Source organism: Bufo bufo, chromosome 1, assembly GCF_905171765.1.
Source record: "Bufo bufo chromosome 1, aBufBuf1.1, whole genome shotgun sequence".
NCBI classification, from domain to species: Eukaryota; Metazoa; Chordata; class Amphibia; order Anura; family Bufonidae; genus Bufo; species Bufo bufo.
The window spans coordinates 286,655,756-286,669,968 of record NC_053389.1 but is presented as its reverse complement, the minus strand read 5'-3'; the positions used below and the strand labels follow the sequence as shown (position 1 = coordinate 286,669,968).

The window sequence follows — 14,213 nt, the reverse complement described above, 5'->3', positions numbered from 1 at the left end:
AATGCTATTATTTTCCTTTATAGCCATGTTATAATACAGAGAAAATAATACAGTAAATTGACTTTTATTAATTTACTAACGTCATCTCCTAGCAACCATGCATAAAAATCACATTTCATCCGCAGTTGCTTGCAGATGCTTGTGATTTTCACGCATTCCCTTTAATTTCTATGGGGTCTGCGTTGCGTGAAAAACGCAGAATATATAACATCCTGTGATTTTCACTCAACGCACAAGTGATGCGTAGAAATCATCGCTCATCTGCACAGCCCTATTGAAGTGAATGGGTCCGGATTCAGTGCGGGTGCAATGCGTTCACCTCACGCATTGCACACGCACGGAATTCTGGCCCATGTTAAAGGGACCTACGTTTTTTTTACCTAGACTTGTTAAACATAGGGCAAAAATGTGATGTGAACCCAGCATTAGTTTTCGAATTTCTGAAATACTATACACTGATGTGTAATGCCATTTGCAACTGTAAGGCCCCTTTCACACGAGCAAGTTTTCAGCGTGGGTTCAATGCGTGACTTGAATGCATAGCACCAGCACTGAATCCTGACCCATTCATTTCTATGGGACTGTGTACATGAGCGTTTTGTTTTCACGCATCAGTTCTGCGTTGCGTAAAAAACACAGCAAGTTCTATATTCTGCTTTTTTCACGCAGCCCTGGCCCTATAGAGGTGAATGGGGCTTCAGTGAAAAACACCTCACCTGCTGATGGTTGCTAAGAGATGTTGTTTGTAAACCTCCAGTTTTTATCATGCGCGTGAAAAACGCTTAAACGCATTGCACCCACTCGGAAAAAAATGAACAACTGAACGCAATCGCAGACAAAACTGACTGAACTTGCTTGAAAAATGGTGCGAGTTTCACTGAACGCACCCTGAATGCATCCGGAGCCAATCTGTCACATTCGTGTGAAAGAGGCATAAGGCTGAGTACACACGGGCGTTGCGGGAAAAAGGTGCGGGTGCGTTGCGGGAACATGTGCGATTTTTCCGCGCGAGTGCAAAACATTGTAATGCGTTTTGCAGTCGTGTGAGAAAAATCATGCATGTTTGGTACCCAAACCCGAACTTCTTCACAGAAGTTCGGGCTTGGGATCGGTGTTCTGTAGATTGTATTATTTTCCCTTATAACATGGTTAGATCTCTTCTGTATTCATCTTAGCTGTGTGCAGGAAAAGGACCTGTGGTGACGTCACTCCGGTCATCACATGGTCCGTCACATGAGCTTTTACTATGGTGATGGATCATGTGATGACCGGAGTGACGTTACCACAGGTCCTTTTCCTGCACACAGCTAAGATGAAGACAGAAGAGATGCCGGGCTGCGCGAGCAAGTGGATTAAGGTGAGTTAAATTATTTTATTTATTTTTTTAACCCCTCCAGCGCTTTTTTACTAAGCATTCTGTATTCAGAATGCTATTATTTTCCCTTATAGCCATGTTATAAGGGAAAATAATTATGATCGGGTCTCCATCCCGATCGTCTCCTAGCAACCGTGCGCGAAAATCGCACCGCATCCGCACTTGCTTGCGGATGCTTGCGATTTTCACGCAACCCCATTCATTTCTATGGGGCCTGCGTTGCGTGGAAAACGCGCAATATAGAGCATGCTGCGATTTTCACGCAACGCATAAGTGATGCGTGAAAATCCCAGCTCATGTGCACAGCCCCATAGAAATGAATGGGTCCAGATTCAGTGCGGGTGCAATGCGTTCACCTCCCGCCCGTGTGAACTCAGCCTTAAAGGGACACTGACAGGGCCAAAAAGCATATTTAGGTATATATATGACATTACAGGTCTTATAAAGTGTATTAGAATCATCTAAGTATCCCCCCTGTCCACCTTATAAATACAGTAAAATGAAGTTTTATAACCTGCTTGAATCGTGTTCAATCTGCCCAAGGGGCGGCGTTTCATCTCAACTTGCGCCCAGCCAGCCTCGCCACAACTGCCGTTTGAAGCGCCGCACAGCTCATCAATATTCACTTCGCTGGGCGGCTACTAGTGTCCCCGACAATGAGCCGGAGGCCGATGCCCATAGGATTGTACTGAGCATGCGCCGGATCTTGCGTCGGGGACACTAGTAGCCGCCCAGCGAAGTGAATATTGATGAGCTGGGCGGTGCTTCAAACGGCAGTTGGGGCGGCTGGCTGGGCGCAAGTTGAGATGAAACGCCGCCCCTTGGGCAGATTGAAGACGATTCAAGCAGGTTATAAAACTTCAGTTTACTGTATTTATAAGGTGGACAGGGGGGATACTTAGATGATTCTAATACACTTTATAAGACCTGTAATATCATATATATACCTAAATATGCTTTTTGGACCTGTCAGTGTCCCTTTAAAGTGCCATTTGCACCGTTGCACGCCTTCCAAGTTTCCCTCTTTTGGGGGGACAGTCCCTCTTTTTGACCCAAGTCCCTCTGTCTCTCTTTTATCCTTAAAGGGGTATTAACATCACAGACAATGGGGGCATATCGCTAGGATATGTTCTCATTTTCAGATAGGTGCGGGTCCTAAACAAAGAATGGAGCGGGGAGAGTGGTGGCTGGAGGACCCTGGCTTTCCCGGGGTCCGGACACCGGCAAGCGCTCTCCCCTACAAGTGAATGGTAGTGCACCGCGCTTGCGCGGCCACTACTCCTTTAATTTCTATGGGGCTGACAGAAATAGCCGAGCCAGCGCTCGGCTATTTTAAGTGGCCCCATAGAAATGAATGGAGGGTGGCTGCACATGCGCAGTGCGCCCTCTGCCACTCTCTCCGCTCCGTTCTTGGTGTAAGTGCGGTAAGTACCAAGGGTGGGACCTGCACCTACCAGACAATGGGGGCGTAGCCTAACGATATGCCCCCATTATCTGCGATGGGAATACCCCTTTACATGTCCCTCTTTCTGATCTGGGGAATTAATGCATAAATGTGCATTAATAAATTTACTAAATTGCTCTTTACTAAAGTGTCAGAAGGGTTTCTATTTCTAACGATATATTAGACCATAACTCCATTATTTGGTGCAATATGGAACTTAAAATATCTTTAATCTCATGATTTATATGTACTAATAAATGGATACTGAAGCGCAAGAAAAGAATTGTCCCATGGGCTCCACTTGCTGTTAAAAACTAAAGGACCTTATACTCACCCAACCGATCGCCAGCTGCTGCAGAGTCAGTAATTATGCTTTTGTTGGAGTGAAGCCTCATTCACACATCAGTGTGTCATGGACGTGTGCTTACATGTTCTCCACGGACAGCACACGTCCCCATTCATTTTAATGTGTGTATTCACACATCAGTGTCTTAGCACGGTCCGTGGGTCCGTTTTTTTAGCACGGATGCATGCTCTATTTTGTCCGTGTTCATGGATCCATCACGTCCATTATAGTCTATGGGTCCGTGAAAACCACGGATGCAACACAGATGCCATCCGTGTTGCATCCGTGTTTTACGGATCATTAAGAAGAGATGCTTTGAAAATTAATTTTCAGCTGTTCAGTGTCAGCGAAACACGGATGCAATACGGACAGCAAAAAAACAGACACACAGACCCAACACGGATCCTTCACAGACAGGTTCACAGATGCATGACTGACCACCTGCTCACGGATTTGAGCACGGACATGGATGTGTGAATGAGGCTTTAGAGCTGTGGCCTGGAATGAAAAAAATTGAAGCGATGCGCGCCGCACATATTGTCCCTCTTTGCAATTTTAAAAAGTTGGGAGGCATGCAATTGTTTACTCCAATGTGCCCATAGAAATCCCACGCTGCCCTTGGGTGTGGCATGTAACCCGACCACCACATACATGGCTTCCAAAATGATTTATCTGAACTAACCTGAAAGCATGCAGTAAAGACGCAGAAGTATTTTGTTTTGGTGTGGAAAAACAGGATGGCTGCCTGTTGGTATCTAAGAGAGGCTCTTTTTCCTGCTGTGGTTTGCATTGCTACAATTCAGTTTGCTGTCCCCAGATGAGTGGCCCATACCTAATTTTATTATAGGGTTGCATGAATTCTATTTACTTCCATGCAAAACAAAACACAAAGGAGTGAGCTTCCTACATTAAATATAAGAGATGCGTTCTCATATAGTTCTCAATAAGAATTGCAACAGGGTGTGCAGACTTGTCCTAATTTCTGTCTTTAGAGCAGGCATCCTCAACCTGCAGCCCTCCAGCTGTTGTAAAACTACAACTCCCATAATGCCCTGCTGTAGGCTGATACCAGTAGGCTGTTCGGGCATGCTGGGAGTTGAAGTTTTGCAACAGCTGGAGGGCCGCAGTTTGAGGATGCCTGCTTTAGAGCATCATTTCATTGACCATTAGTGAGATCTCATATCGAAAGAATTCCCAATGAGTTGCCACTCTTGTGATTTCATTGGTACTTTAAGGCCTCATGCGCACAAACGTTTTTTTTTTCTGTTTGCTTTCCGTTTTTTGCGTTCCGTATAAGAAATCGTTCATTTCAATGGGTCCGCAAAAAAACGGAATGTACTCCGTATGCATTCCGTTTCCGTATTTCCGTTTTTCCGTTCCGTTCAAAGATAGAACATGTCCTATTATTGTCCGCATAACGGACAAGGATAGTACTGTTCTATTAGGGGCCAGATGTTCCGTTCCACAAAAAACAGAATGCACACGGGTGTCATCCGTATTTTTTGCGGATCCATTTTTTGCGGACCCAAAAACACTGAAAAAGCCATACTGTCGTGTGCAATAGGCCTAAGGGCATCTGTAAGCAGCATCAACCCTATCAAACCAGGCATATCGTCTACTGATTAAAGCCATACCTTTCTTTTCCTCAATCCGTTGCAGCATTTAGCCATGCAGTAAGAACATATGGCTGAGAGCATAAATGAAAGGGCAGACAAGCCTTAGGACAAGATGTAGGAGTGCCTGAGACTGAGTATTAGGGCTCATGCACACAACCGTTGTTGTTTTGCAGTTCGTTTTTCACAGATCCGTTGTTCCGTATCTGAAGTTTTTTTTTCTCTGATTTAAGTCCTCTTCCTTTTCGTTATTCCACAAAATATATCCATATGGTTTCCGTATGCGATTTGTTTTTTGCGGATTGGAAACGGAAACAGTAACTTACTAATCACCAAACGCATGAGCAATATGGGCTGGGCATAGCATTTCTACAGTATGGATCCGCAAAATATGGATGAAATACATGTGTTCCATGTGCGTTCCGTATTTTTTGCGGACCCATTGACTTGACCTCGGACCGTGATTTGCGGACAATAATAGGACATGCACTACTTTTTTGCAGAACAGAAATACGGAAATACAGAAACGGAATGCACATGGGGTACCTTTTTTTGGGGACCCATTGAAGTGAATGGTTCCGCATACGGTCAGCAAAAAAAAAAAAAATGAACGGAAGAGGAAAGAAAATACATTTGTGTGCATGAGCCCTTAGTTAGAAGAAGGTGCAGATTCCTGTGTGTAGTTAGCTAGCAGTGGATGTTAGTGATACTAGCTATAAAGCTGCACCATCTCACAGCCTAGGTAAGAGCAAAGGAGCTAAGGTGCACTTTTCACTTAATTTGCATATTGTCTAAACACTGATTTCTTCTAAATTACATAATGGATAGGGTACAAAAGGTATGGCTTTAATAAGCTGGGAAAGCCCTACCAGCCATTATGTCTGGCTTAGGCCTCATGCACAACGTCCGTGCGGAGTCCAAGACGGATCGAGACCCATTCAACCTGAAAGGGTCCGTGATCCGTCCGCACCACAAAAAATAGAACATGTTCTATTTTTTTGCAGTCCAGACGCATGGACAGAAACACCATGGAAGCACTCCGTAGTGCTTCCGTGGGGTTCCGTGCCTCCTTTCCGCACCGCAGCTCCGGATTGCAGACCCATTCAAGTGAATGGGTCCGCATCCGTGATGCGGGGAGCAAACGGACGGTGTGCATGAGGCCTTAATAGGGTTAATCCCGCTGGCTGTTGACTGTTGCCCTATAATTGTGCGCTTTGTGTCAGGGCTTTCATTTGAAATTTTTAAGCAGGGCCAAAGTGGTTTGTGCGAAAAAGACAAATGGGAAATTTATGAAAAGAAGTACTATCTATGTTGCCGATAGCAACAACTAACAGAGCAACTTTCATTTGTTATAGCGCTCTTGAAAAAAAAAAAGCTGTGCTATGATTGGTTGCTATGGGCAACAAAGACATTTTTACACAGTTTTAATAAATCTGACCATTGACTATAAAATGGTTAAAGTTGTTGCTTGGGACATTTGAAAAGAGTGTGCCGCCAGGCACAATGCCTTTTAGGGCTACCTCAAATAAATGTAATGATACCTTTCACTTAGGCCTCATGCACACAACCGTTTTTCGGGTCCGCATCCGAGGCACAGTTTTTGCGGCTCCGGTGCGGACCCATTCCCTTCAATGGGGCCGCAAAAGATGCGGACAGCACTCCGTGTGCTGTCCGCATCCGTTGCTCCGTTCCGAGGCCCCGCAAAAAAAAATATAGCATGTCCTATTCTTGTCCGTTTTGCTGATCAAATAACGGAAGTGTGAACTCAGCCTAAGGCCTCATGCACACGACCGCAAAAAACGGAACGGTCGTGTGCATGAGGCCTTAGGCTGAGTTCACACTTCCATTATTTGATCAGTTATTTCCATCAGTTATTGTGAGCCAAAGCCAGTAGTGAAGCCTCCACAGAGATCAGCGATAATGGAAAGATCTGCACATGTTCTTTGTATTTGACCCGCACCTGGTTTTGCTTCACAATAACTGATGGAAATAACTGATCAAATAACGGTAGTGTGAACTCAGCCTTAGTGATCCATTTCTTCTGGAGAAAAAGTTCTTATGATCTATATGTAATGGGCAGTTAAGTGCATCGAGGGCGTATCCAAGCCACTCTGTGCATGCTTACTCCTCCTCTTTCCTTTGCCGGCTACTTCCTCTCCATCTTGATTGGCAGGGACGGGTGAGATAATATCTATGCAGGAACGTGGCCCTGTCAATCAAGAAGGAGAGAGCGAGGCTGGCGGAGGAAGCAGGAGTAGTAAGGGTGCACAGAGTGGCTTAGGCATGCCCTTAGTGCACTTAACTGCTCATTTGCAAGTGGATTAAAAATACATTTTCCCCAGAATGAAACAATGGATCAGTAAGTGAAATATTACATTACATTCAGCTGAGCACATTTTCAGTGTGTTTAAGACACCTGCACATGGCTGCGCATTTACAGACAGAATATCAGCGCAGATTTTCATGCAGATTTCTCTCTGTTTCTGCATCAATTATGCACCAAAATCCGCATGTATTTCCTTTGATGTGATTTTTCCCCTATCTCAGCCTTTGCACTGCAAAGGGTGAAATCTGCACTTGTGATTACATTGCATTTTTTCCACAATGATCTTCACACAAAAAACACAGCGTAATACAGTTCCAGCAACGTATACGAGATTAGATACCATTTGTATTGTAAATTCGTACCGTGGATTTAGAAACCTGCAGTATATCAATTGCTTGTGTGATTTTTTTTTTTGTATGAATGCATTGCAAAAGGTGAGCTCTGTGGCAGATCCATAGCAAATCCACGACAACAACGGCAAGTAACGCATGCGGATTTGGTGAGGAAAAATAGAAATCCACCTGAAAATCCATATGAATATTCTATTTTTAAACTGTACCTGTGTTTACAAAAGTAAAAAATCCACACGGTAGGTAATTTCCCTATTGGAAAAAAATAAAAAAGAAAGTGTACAGAGATTTTTCAAATCCAATCCACTTTGCATGTACTGTATTACCAGCATAATGTACAATGTGTGCAGGTAGCCTAACATTGAAATTCCTCTGGAAAGTCTCCCTTTAACCCCTTCAACCCCGGGCCTGTTTTCCCCTTCCTGCCTAGGCCATTTTTTGCAAATCTGACATGTGTCACTTTATGTGGTGATAACTTTAAAACACTTTTACTTATACAGTCCATTCTCGTCACATATTGTACTTCATGACAGTTTTATTCATAAAAAAATACCAAATTTACCCCAAATTTGCAAATTTCTATTTCTCTACTTTTATAATAGATAGTAAATACCTTAAATTTTTTTAAATTATTTTACATTGCCCATATGTCTACTTCATGTTTGGATCATTTTGAAAATGTCATTTTATTTTTTGGGGACGTTAGAAGGCTTAGAGGTATGGAAGCAAATCTTGAAATCTTTCAGAAAATTTCCAAAACCCACTTTTTAAGGACCAGTTCAGGTCTGAAGTCACTTTCTGAGGCTTACATCATAGAAACCACCCTAAAATTACCCCATTTTAGAAACTACACCCCTCAAGGTATACAAAACTGATTTTACAAACTTTATTAACCCTTTAGGAGTTCCACAAGAATTGATGGAAAATGGAGATGAAATTTCAGACAGATTTTACATTTTAATCCATTTTTTACAGTAGCAAAGCAAGGGTTAACAACCAAATAAAACTCAATATATATTACCCTGATTCTGCGGTTTACAGAAACACCCCACATGTGATCGTAAACTGCTGTATGGGCACACGGCAGGGCACAGAAGGAAAGGAACGCCATATGGTTTTTGGAAGGCAAATTTAGCTGAACTGGTTTTTAGATGCCATGTCCCATTTGAAACCCCCCTGATGCACTCCTACAGTAGAAACTCAAAAAAGTGACCACATTTTGGAAACTACGGGATAAGGTGCCAGTTTTGGGGTACTATTTTGGGTGTACATATGATTTTTTTTTGCTCTATTATACATCTGTAAAGAATAAATCAAGGCAACTAGACTTAATGTGAGTACTACAGTAAGTCCAGTTGCCTTGATTTATTCCTTACAGATATACCATGACCTGGATAAATGAGAACCTTCACAGACATATGCTCTATTATATGTTTTTTGTGAGGCAAGGTAACAAAAAAATGTATGTTTTGGCACCGTTTTTATTTTTACAGCGTTTAACCGAGAGATTAGGTCATGTGACTTTTTTATAGAGCAGATCGTTACGCACGTGGCAATACCTAATATGTATACTTTTTTATTTTTTTTCACTTTAGCACAATAATAGCAGTTTTGAAGCAAAAAATAATCATATTTTAGTGTCTCATAGTCTGAGAGCCATAGCTTTTTTATTTTTTGACCGATTCTCTCAGGTAGGGTAGTCTGATTGCTTCTATTTTGGGGGGCATACGCCTTTTTGATCACTTGCTGTTTCAATTTTTGTGATGTAATGTGACAAAAATGGCTTTTTTGACACTTTTTTTTTTTACGGTGTTCACCTTAGTGGTTAGGTCATGTGATATTTTTATAGAGCTGTTTGTTACGGATATGGCAATACCTAATATGTATACTTTTTTTTATTTTTTTCACTTTAGCACAATAATAGCAGTTTGGAAGCAAAAAATAATCATATTTTAGTGTCTCATAGTCTGAGAGCCATAGCTTTTTTATTTTTTGACCGATTCTCACAGGTAGGGTAGTCTGATTGCTTCTATTTTGGGGGGCATACGCCTTTTTGATCACTTGCTGTTTCAATTTTTGTGATGTAATGTGACAAAAATGGCTTTTTTGACACTTTTTTTTTTTACGGTGTTCACCTTAGTGGTTAGGTCATGTGATATTTTTATAGAGCTGTTTGTTACGGATATGGCAATACCTAATATGTATACTTTTTTTTATTTTTTTCACTTTAGCACAATAATAGCAGTTTGGAAGCAAAAAATAATCATATTTTAGTGTCTCATAGTCTGAGAGCCATAGCTTTTTTATTTTTTGACCGATTCTCACAGGTAGGGTAGTCTGATTGCTTCTATTTTGGGGGGCATACGCCTTTTTGATCACTTGCTGTTTCAATTTTTGTGATGTAATGTGACAAAAATGGCTTTTTTGAAATTTTGTTTTTTTTACGGTGTTCACCTTAGTGGTTAGGTCATGTGATATTTTTATAGAGCTGTTTGTTACGGATATGGCAATACCTAATATGTCTACTTTTTTTTTTTTTTCACTTTAGCACAATAATAGCAGTTTGGAAGCAAAAAATAATCATATTTTAGTGTCTCATAGTCTGAGAGCCATAGCTTTTTTATTTTTTGACCGATTCTCTCAGGTAGGGTCTCATTTTTTGCGGGATGTGGTGACAGTCTGATTGGTACTATTTTGGGGGGCATATGCCTTATTTGATCTCTTGCTGTTGCAATTTTTGTGATGTAACATGACAAAAATGGCTTTCTTTTACACAGTTTTTTTTATTAGTTTTTTTTTACGGTGTTCACCTGAGTGGTTAGGTCATGTGATATTTTTATAGAGGTGTTTGTTACGGATGTGGCGATACCTAATATGTATATATATATTTTTTTTTTTTTCACTTTAGCACAATAATAGCAGTTTTGACACAAAAAAATGATGTTTTAGGCTGAGTTCACATGGGCGAGATTTCCGCGTGGGTGCAATGCGTGAGGTGAACGCATTGCACCCGCACTAAATCCAGATCCATTCATTTCTATGGGGCTGTGCACATGAGCTGTGATTTTCACGCATTACTTATGCGCTGTGTGAAAATCGCAGCATGCTCTATATTGTGCGTTTATCAACCAATGCAGGCCCCATAGAAGTGAATGGGGCTGAGTGAAAATTGCAAGCATCCGCAAGCAAGTTCGGATGCGGTGCGATTTTCACGCATGGTTGCTAAGATGACAGTCTATTCACTGTATTATTTTCCCTTATAACATAATTATAAGGGAAAATAATAGCATTCTTTAATACAGAATGCTTAGTAGAAAGTCAATTGAGGGTTAAATAAAAAAAAATATTAACTCACCTCCTCCTCTTGATCGCGTAGTTGCCGATCTCTTCTTACTTCTTTAATCATGAGCTGCCGGCTAAAGGACCTGTGGTGACGTCCAATCACATGGTGATGAGCTCAGTGATGTCACCACAGGTCCTTTGACAGGTCCTGAAGAAAGAACAGGAGATCGGCAGCTACGGGATCATTTATTTTTATTTGAGGTGAGTTCATTTATTTTTATTTTTTAACCCTCAATTGACCTTGTACTAAGCATTCTGTATTAAATAATGCTATTATTTTCCCTTAAACCATGTTATAAGGGAAAATAATTACATCTACACACCACCTAACCCAAACCTGAACTTCTGTGAAGAAGTTCGGGTCTGGGTACCACATTCAGTTTTTTATCACGCGCGTGCAAAACGCATTGCACCCGAGCAATAAAAACGGAACAACTGAACGCAATCGCAGTCAAAACTGACTAAAATTGCATACCTACTTGCGCGGGTTTGCCGCAATGCACCCGGGACACATCCTGAACAAATCTGTCACGCCCATGTGAACCCAGCCTTAGTGTCTCCATGTTCCCAAAAAGTTTTTATTTTTTTTGAGCCGATTGTCTTAGGGAGGGGCACATTTTTTGCGGGATGAGGTGACGGTTTTATTGATACCATTTTGGGGGCATACGCCTTTTTGATCGCTTGGTGTTGCACTTTTTGTGATGTAAGGTGACAAAACTAGCTTTTTTTTACACATTATTTTTTTATGGTGTTTATCGGACAGGATGGATCATGTGATATATTTATAGAGCCGGTCATTACGGACGCGTCAATACCTAATATGTGTGTTTTTTGTTTTTTTTCAGTTTTTTTATTAAATTTTTACTTTTTTTACTTTACTCTATTTATGACATTCATTTTTGGGGGGTCATACACTAACAGGTTGCCTAGGAGACCCAGCCTGATGCTGGATCTCCTCGGCTCCCGTAGAAGGCAGTTCCCGATGCCATTCAAGGCATTGGGCAGCCTCTGCACGGCATCGGGCTGCCTTGTGTCGCATCGGGTCCCCGCCACAGCAGCGCGGGGACTCGATGCTCTCCCTCACCCGACACAAACCTCTTCTATGTCGCGGTCAGCGCGGACCGCAGCATAGAAGGGGTTAATCCGCTGGCATCGGCTTTTACAGGGGCCTGGCTACTACGGACTGCCGGGCCCCTGCAGTGATCGCGCGCGCACCGCTCCAGTGCCCGCGCGATCACTATGACGTACTATTACGTCAAATTGCGGGAACTCAGTGGTTCCCATGACGTAACAGTACGTCAAAGGTCGGGAAGGGGTTAAAGATACCTGCATACGGGTGTTAGTGAAAGCGCAGAAGATTCACAAGTATTTTTGTGATGATTTCTGCATCCAAACCGCACCATAACACACTATTTCTAAGTGCATTTTTTGTTGCAGATTTGATGCTTTGAAGAGTCCACAGCTAAAACCACAAACATAATTGGCATGCTGCAGATTTAGAAATCCGCACGGCAGGTCAATTTCCATGCAGAACAAATCTGCAAAGTGTTCATGAGAATTGTATATTCTATTCTCATATACTTTGCTGGTACTGTCTTAAACTGGAATCCACTCTGAAAAACCGCAATCAAACTGTAGCTTGTGTTGGCACTCTTAGGCCTCTTTTACATGGGCGTCACGGGCGATTTTTCCGCGCAAGTGCAAAACATTGTAATGCGTTTTGCACGCACGTGAGAAAAATCTGCATGTTTGGTACCCAGACCCGAACCAGGACTTCTTCACAGAAGTTCCGGTTTGGGTTAGGTGTTGTGTAGATTTTATTATTTTCCCTTATAACATGGTTATAAGGGAAAATAATAGCATTCTTAATACAGAATGCTAAGTAAAATAGTGATGGAGGGGTTAAAAAAATTTATAAAAAATTTAACTCACCATATCCACTTGTTCGCGCATCCCGGCTTCTCTTCTTTCTTCTTCTTCGAGGAAAAGGACCTGTGGTTACGTTACTGCGCTCATCACATGGTCCGTCATATGATCCATCACCATGGTGATGGGCCGTGTGACAGACCATGTGATGAGCGCAGTGACGTCACCACAGGTCCTTTTCCTCACAGATCATAAAATAAGAAGACAGAAGAGAAGCTGTGCTGCGCGAACAAGTGGATGAGGTGAGTTAAATAAAATAAAAAAAATTAACCCCTCCATCCCTAATTTAGTAAGCATTCTGTAATAAGAATGCTATTATTCTCCCTTATAACCATGTTATAAGGTAAAATAATAATGATCGGGTACACATCCGGATCATCTCCTAGCAACTATGCGTGAAAATTGCACCGCATCCGCACTTGCTTGCGGATGCTTGCGATTTTCACTCAGCCACATTCACTTCTATGGGGCCTGCGTTTCGTGAAAAACGCACAAAATAGAGCATGCTGCAATTTTCACGCAATGCACAAGTGATGCGTGAAAATCACAGCCCATGTGCACAGCCCCATAGAAATGAATGGATCCGGATTTAGCGCAGGTGCAATGCTTTCACCTTCCTGCATTGCACCCGCGCGAAAAACTCGCCCATGTGAAAGAGTCCTTAGGGTACTTGCACATTAAAAATCCACACCAAAACTGTATAAATATATATGAATCCACACTATTTTCACAGTTTTAGGCCTCATGCGCATTAACGTTGTTTTGGTTCGTATCCGAGCCGCAGTTTTTGCGGCTTGGATGCGGACCCCTCTCATTTCAATGGGGCCGCAAAAGATGCGGACAGCACTCTGTGTGCTCTCCGCATCCGTTGCTCTGTTCCGTGGCCCGCAAATAAATATAACCCGTCCTATTCTTGTCCGTTTTGCGGACAAGAAAAGGCAGTTATATTAATGGCTGTCCGTGCATTTCCACAAATTGCGGAACGCACACAGACGCCATGCGTGTTTTGCGAATCCGGAATTTGTGGATCGCAAAACACACAACGGTCGTGTGCATGAGGCCTTAGTGTGTTTTTTTATGTCGTTTTTTTATAAGGATTTTGGTGCTGATTTTTTTTCTTTATCATTTGCCGAATCACACAAACACTTAACATGGTGGTTATTTTAATATCCATATGGCAGGTCAATTTCTGCACGGAAAATATATGCAAAGTGTACATGAGATTTGTAAAATCTCATTCATTTTGTGGTACTGTATTACGTTGCGCTTTTTTCCGCATGGACGTGAGTAATCCACAATATATGCAGGTAACTTAAAGGTTTTGCAGAATGCAGGGTATGTGATAAAATAGCTACATTTTTATTATTCACCTTGAAAATACCCCACCGCTCCTCTGTTGGTACCCTGCAGCAATAATATTGTGACTATCTGCAAATGATAACTGCAGCCAATCAGCGGACAGTGAATGGCTGCAGTGGTCATGTATCATGG

At 42.1% G+C, this 14,213-nt stretch overlaps 1 protein-coding gene across 1 annotated transcript in view; it reads right to left on the bottom strand.

The window, feature by feature from the left end:
* The window catches only part of NMUR2 (neuromedin U receptor 2), an 84,213-nt gene that overhangs the window by 12,225 nt on the left and 57,775 nt on the right, over positions 1-14,213 (bottom strand). The window lies entirely within an intron of this gene.